The sequence below is a fragment of the Nannospalax galili genome, unplaced genomic scaffold (genome assembly GCF_000622305.1).
Source record: "Nannospalax galili isolate Female #2095 unplaced genomic scaffold, S.galili_v1.0 scaffold336, whole genome shotgun sequence".
In the NCBI taxonomy this organism is placed as follows: domain Eukaryota; kingdom Metazoa; phylum Chordata; class Mammalia; order Rodentia; family Spalacidae; genus Nannospalax; species Nannospalax galili.
In genome coordinates, this window is record NW_008343385.1 from 8,485,565 (window position 1) to 8,492,149 (window position 6,585).

Consider the following 6,585-nt stretch of genomic DNA (forward strand, 5'->3'; position numbering starts at 1 on the left):
TTCAAGTTTAGTTCTGCTTCTTTTTGTGAACTTTATGTGTCTTTGTGGTTTACTTTTTGGACATGAAAGGCTGGTTCCTCTAAGCTTCCAGTTCTTTCTTTTGAATTTATATTTGAGTGGCCAGATTGCTTTTGTCTTCAGGAGTTCCCAGAGGCCCAAGTCAGATGAGAATCAGATGCTCTCAGGCTTTCTTCTAAGGTCTGGATAGATTTTGACCTCAGGAATTTAGGGATTGGACTGGCCTGGGTGCCTGGCCCAGGAAAGATGCTAATCTAGGGCAACTGGTGGCCATGCCACCCAGAGATGCAAAGGAAGATGGGGTCGGGAGGTGGCCCCAAGGGCCCCTGGGGACTGCACTGAGGAGCTGGGTTGGTCTGGATGCAAAGGACCAGGAAAAGGAAAGGTCAACCCCAGTGTCCAGGAAATAGGCTGGTGGGTGGTGCAGGCCCAGGGAGGCAGAGGGAGGTGAGTTTGGGGCCAGGCCCAGAAGCAGTGCTTCTGAGTACTTGGGAAGGAAGTGAGTTGCTCTGGATGCAAAGGATCAGGAAAAAAGCAGTGGTGGTTCCCCAGGTGTCTGGGGCGCCAAGACAAGGAATGGAACAGGGCCCCAGCTAGGAGGAGAGACCTGTGGGGAAGATGGGAGGGTGAGTGAGGCTGGGGGAGTCAAGGCAGGGAGGGCCCAATCGACTTACCCCTGAAAGAGAAGCCTGCGGCTTGGAGAGGGGTCTGTGGGTCCTGCAGGCCCAGGGAAGCAGAGGGAGGTGAGTGAGTTCCTTGTCTTTTGCCTTTCCACTTTCTACCACCTGAAACATCAAAGCTCCATCCTAGAACCAGAAGACAGCCTTTTCATACTCTAAAGCCTTCTTGATTTCAGACTTCCCAACCCCCAGAGCTATGAGAAAATAAAATTATGTCCTTTATATATCACACAGGGGTATTTGTTATAGCAACACAAATGGACTAAGGCAAGTCCTATGTTCACGAAGTTCTGTGCTCACTCAGGTTTCAGACTCTGGAACAGTAAGAATGTGCATCTGTGGGCTTGAGAACTAATTTGCTATAGGCAGAACAATGAGGCCATCTGCTGGGTTAGACTGGTGGGTGGGGACCGCTGCAGAGACTCTCACATGTGAGTTGAACAACAGAATCATGCAGGCAGCTTCTTAGAACCAGACTCTGGACCCACAGCACCCCAGAATTTGCATTTCAAAGACCCTCTCCAGTGGTGCTGGTCAGGCCCATCTGTGGACCACATTCTGAAAGCTGTTTTCACAGACTTTTTTTCCATTCTGTTTAACTTTTGATGTTCCCTTTAGAATCAAATCCTGACATTATGCCAGTTCTAAAATGGCTCTACATAAAGTAAGTACCCAGACTATGCTAGGTCACAGCAAGGCCGTTACCATATATAGAGTAATAAAATTATACCATATATAGCAACATAGAATTATACATTTTATTGCCCTGAATAGTTTATTGTTCCATATAGGGAACTCAGGCTATTTCCTATGTCTTTGCTGTGCTGAATATTTGAGAACTATAAAATTTTATTTGATAAAAAAGGAATTTATAGAACCAATTGTTTGCCAATTCGACAGTCTATGATTGGTTTTTGCATGGCACTATCCATTATGTTTATTAGCTAACACACTTGAGTAGATTAAGGGAGAAACTGATGATGATATTATATTTAATGATGCAAATAGTGACTTATTCGATTTGATAAAATAGACACAAAAAGGCACTTTGCTATCAATATATCAAAATAATTGAATCATACCATTAAAATGAAAAAAAGAAACTTCAGGAAAGAAGGGATATTTTGACTGCAAAACTCAAAGACATGTTTTGTCCTCTATGCAGTGAATAGTAGTTATTATTATGGAAGTTTATTGGCAAATCAATGACTTTTTTCCAAAGCAATCACTATAATGCATTATTTAAATCACATATTGTGTATCCTATTAATAATAATGTCCAAGTTTATATGTGAGAAATAAAATGTTATTTGGCAGCAAGAAAGTACCTTTTATGAAATTTTATACAAAATTATAAGATTTAAGACACTGATTTATATAAAATGTAAAGAGAGGAGCCGAAGAAAACAGCAAATTGATTTAAGGGTGATTTTTCATAAACACAGAATTTAACTTTTTAAATATTTTATTTATTATTTTTATTTTATGTGTATGAGCGTATTACCTGCATGTATGTGAGTGCACCCATGTCTTGCAATGCCACGGAAGTCAGAAGAGGGCTTCGGAGTCCCTGGAACTGGAGTTAAGGATGGTTCGTAGCCACCATGTGGGTGCTGGGAATCAAACCCGGGTCCTCTGCAAGAGCAGTCAGTGCTCTTAACCGCTGAGCCAGCTCTCCAGCCCCAGAATTTAACTTTTGAACTACTCTAAGTGTAGGCTTCCTTCCCTGAATGCAACGACATCAACTGCACAAAATATTTTTTGAAAAATTCATTTAAAGGTCACAAATCTTCAAATTCTAGGGACTTGCTCTATTTATTTCATATGACTGAATTAGATGATTGATGATAGATAGATAGATAGATAGATAGATAGATAGATAGATGGATGATGGATGGATGGATGGATTAATGGAAGGATAGGTAGATAGAAAGAAAGAAAGAAAAGGTACGTACATAGGTACTTGATAGACTGTAGACACAATGGTACTAAGTAATTTTATGTGTATTTTCCCTGCATGTAAATTGTACCACATGCATGCAGTGCTCTAGGAGGCCAGAAGAGGGCATTGAATCTTCTGGAACTGGAGTTAGATAGTTGTTAGCCTCCATGTGGGTGTTGGGAACTGAACCTGGATCCTCTGGAAGAGCAGTCAGTACTTTTAACCACTGTATCATCTCTAGTCCAGACAGACTAGATAGACAGACTGACTGACTGACTGACTGATTGATTGATTGATTGATTGATTGATTGATTGATTGAAGAATATGAATTCTTGGACTGAGAGATGTCTTAGCAGTTAAGACCCTTGCTATTCTTCCAGAGGACATGGATTTGATTCCTAGCACCCACATAGCAGCCAACAACCATCCATAACTCCAATTCCAGGGAATCTAACACCATCTTCTTACCTTTGCAGGCATTGCATGCACATGGCACACTTACATACATGCAGGCAAAATGCTCATACACATAAAATTAAGAAAATAAATATTTTTTTTAAAAAAAAGAATATGAATTCTACAGGCCTGGGGAGATAGCTCATTAAGCAAAGTGTTAACCCTAAAAGGTAAGCAAAGTGCTTACTGTGAAAGTATAAGGACCTCAATTCAATCCCAGCTCCTACATAAAACCTGGGAGTGGTGGCACATGCCCATAAGCCCAGTCTTAGAGAGAAGACAAGATCCCAGGTCCGGGGAGTGTTACCTGGCCAGAAATCAGTGAGCTCTAGGTTCAGTGAGAGACTCTGCCTCAAAAAATAAGGCAGAGGTCCACTGAAGGAAACACCTGGCCTCTGGACTCCACACACCTGTGCACACATGTACACACAACTGTGCACACACACATGAATATACACACCACACACACAAAATATGAGTTTTATTACATTGAATAGAAATTCATAGTCATAATTTGTGTTTCTTTTTCCCTTTTTTAAAAAAATAAATTTAAGCAACTTTACAAAGTCCAAATTCTTTTTTATTATTATTATTTTTTATTTTATGTGTTAGCGGCCATGTAGGTGCTAAGATTCAAACCCAGGTCTTCTACAAGAACAGCCAGTGTTCTTAACTGCTGAGCCATCTCTCCAGCCCCAATAAGTACAAATTCTATCCATGAAGATCTACTTACTGTGGTTCAGCTATTTTTCTGACCTTATGTTCATAAACACCATTTATTCCATAAACATTTACTCAGGAAGTACTATACAGAAGTGAAGAGAGGTTTTCTTTTTTGTTCTGATTTGTTTTTAAAGCATAAACTGTGCTTTAGAGGAAAAAAAGGCAAAAATTTTAAAGGGAAAATTTCATAGTTGGAATTTAGCATATGAACTACTTTAAACATAAGATACTCCATGTATGTAAAAAAAATTCTAATATAGTACCTCCAAAACTATTTGGGAAACTCTGTGGCCAGCACAGAGTGCTAAATAAAATTCCCAATTCCAGGTGTGGGATATCTCCCCTCAAGTTGTTGGTCAGTGGCATTCCAGAGACCACCCCCCAACAATACCATGCTATTTCTATTGCTCTTGGTTATCCACCAAAATTTGAAGGTAAAAACCTATTGCTGAAGACACCACATACTTTGGTCACAGGTCATGGAGAAATCAAGTTGGTACTGACCAAGGCGCTTGTTCCCTGGTGGTTAACCTTCATAGTACAAAGAAGGTATTAAATACACTGCTGGGGGAAAAATTGTCATCAGCAGTCTTACTCCACTGTGAATGCTGTGAATGACAACAATGACTGGTATGGTATGATATGCCCATCAATCGAATAGTGGCACCAACTTTATGGAGGTAACCAACCACTTGCTGGATTTAACCCTCACTCAAAAGGAAGAAACATATGCCTGATACTGTAAATGGGCCAAGAGCCTATGCTTGGGGAGCTCATAGGTCTGGGGTGAATCTACAACTATTATTTTACCAAATGGACATAGAACCAAATTACCTTCTGAATTTGTATCTCTACCCACAGATTAGTGCAGCTCTCAGAGCTCTTCAGAGAAGTCTTCATCAGTGCACAGTGGTTAACACAGAAACTCAGAACTGAGTAATCTGTAGAATAAGTGACTATGGAGTACTAAGCCACAAATTGGACTATATATCACCCTTCTTGAGGCTCAGGGACCAACTCAAAAGAGGTTTAGCTGGACATCAATTGCTCAGTAAACAAGGGCAAGAATTAACAAATGGGACCTCGTTAAACTAAAAAGCTTCTGTACATCAAAGGAGGCAACCAGGGAAGTGAACAGAAAACCCACAGAATGGGAGAAAATCTTCACCAGAGATACATCTGACAGAGATTTAATATCCAGAATATATAACGAACTCAAAAAACAGAATCAAGACAAGAAGCAACCCAATTAAAAAATGGGTTAAGGATCTGAACAGAGAGTTCTCAAAAGAAGAAGATGACTATGAAGCATCTTAAAAAATGTTCAACATCACTAATAATTAGGGAAATGCAATTTAAAACCTCTTTAAGGTTACATTTTACCCCAGTCAGACTGGCTGAGATCAAGAGAACAAATGATACCAAATGTTGGAGAGGATGTGGGAAAAGGGGAACACTCATCCACTGCTGGTGGGACCGCAAACTTCTTCAACCCCTATGGAAAGCAGTGTGGAGAACTCTTAAAAAACTACAAATGAACCTACCATTTGACCCAGTTATACCACTCCTTGACATATACCCAAAGAACTCATCCTATTGCAGAGACACTTGTACATCCATGTTTGTTGCTGCTCTTTTCACAATAGCTAAGAGATGGAAGCAACCTAAGTGTCCCTCAATTGATGAGTGGATAATGAAAATGTGGTTCATTTATACAATGGAGTTTTACTCAGCAATTAAAAAAGATGAAATCATGAAATTTGCAGGTAAATGGATGGAACTAGAAACTGTTGTACTAAGTGAAGTAACACAGACTCAGAAAAAAATTGACATATGTTCTCCCTCGTATGTGGATTGTAGAACGAAACCTTGATAAGTGTGTATGTATCCAGACATAACTACAGGAACAAGGATAATGGAAAGGAAACAGGGAGGTAAAGGAAAAGAAAGAACCTGAAAGAGAAGAACAATAGGAAACAGGCCTTAATAAGGGAGATATGGACAAAAATTGGGTTAGTTTAAGGGAGGAGGGAGGGAAGGGTATACAAGGAACCTAGGGGATAAAGGGAAAGAAGGAGCTCAAGAGAGGTAGGACCATAGGAGAAGGGTACTATCAAGGGAGAAAGGGGGCAAATGGGGGCACCTTAAGTGGGAAAACTATGGTAGAGGTGTGAGACAACATGAGAGATAAATAATGCCTAGCTAATTTTGAAAACCAGAGGGAACCATATTACTCCAACAACATACTGACAAATTATACATAGCAGATCAAGAAATATATGTCTAGGTAAGGTTTATCTGAGAACAATTGGTCTTTGCCCAAGACTTACCTACATGACACGCAGTAATTAAAAGTACTAGGCTGCTGGAACTAACCTTCTTGGATGTTTAACAGACATACTTTGAGACCTATAATAATTTGGTCAGAGGGGCATAAAGGATAGTTTTTGCTCCTTGCCCTCCTAGGTCGACTAGTTACAGGGGTCTATGAGCATCTCTCCAAATGTCCTGTAATTGTGGTGGGTCACCTGTCCTCTTGATCAAGAAGCCTGAGGAGTCCCCACCAGATGGACTTGAACCAGTGTCCAGTCTACAAAGAGGAGGGTCAACACGGAGGAATCATTTCCTCCATGCTTCCAAGAGAAGCCAACAATGGTCGAGCAGTACCTTTGACTTATCTTCACATAGATGGAACTGGTAAAAGAAAGGAGCCAGGGGCTCCTCCCAAGCCCATGTGACCCCTGAGGAACAGATCCTCAAACGAC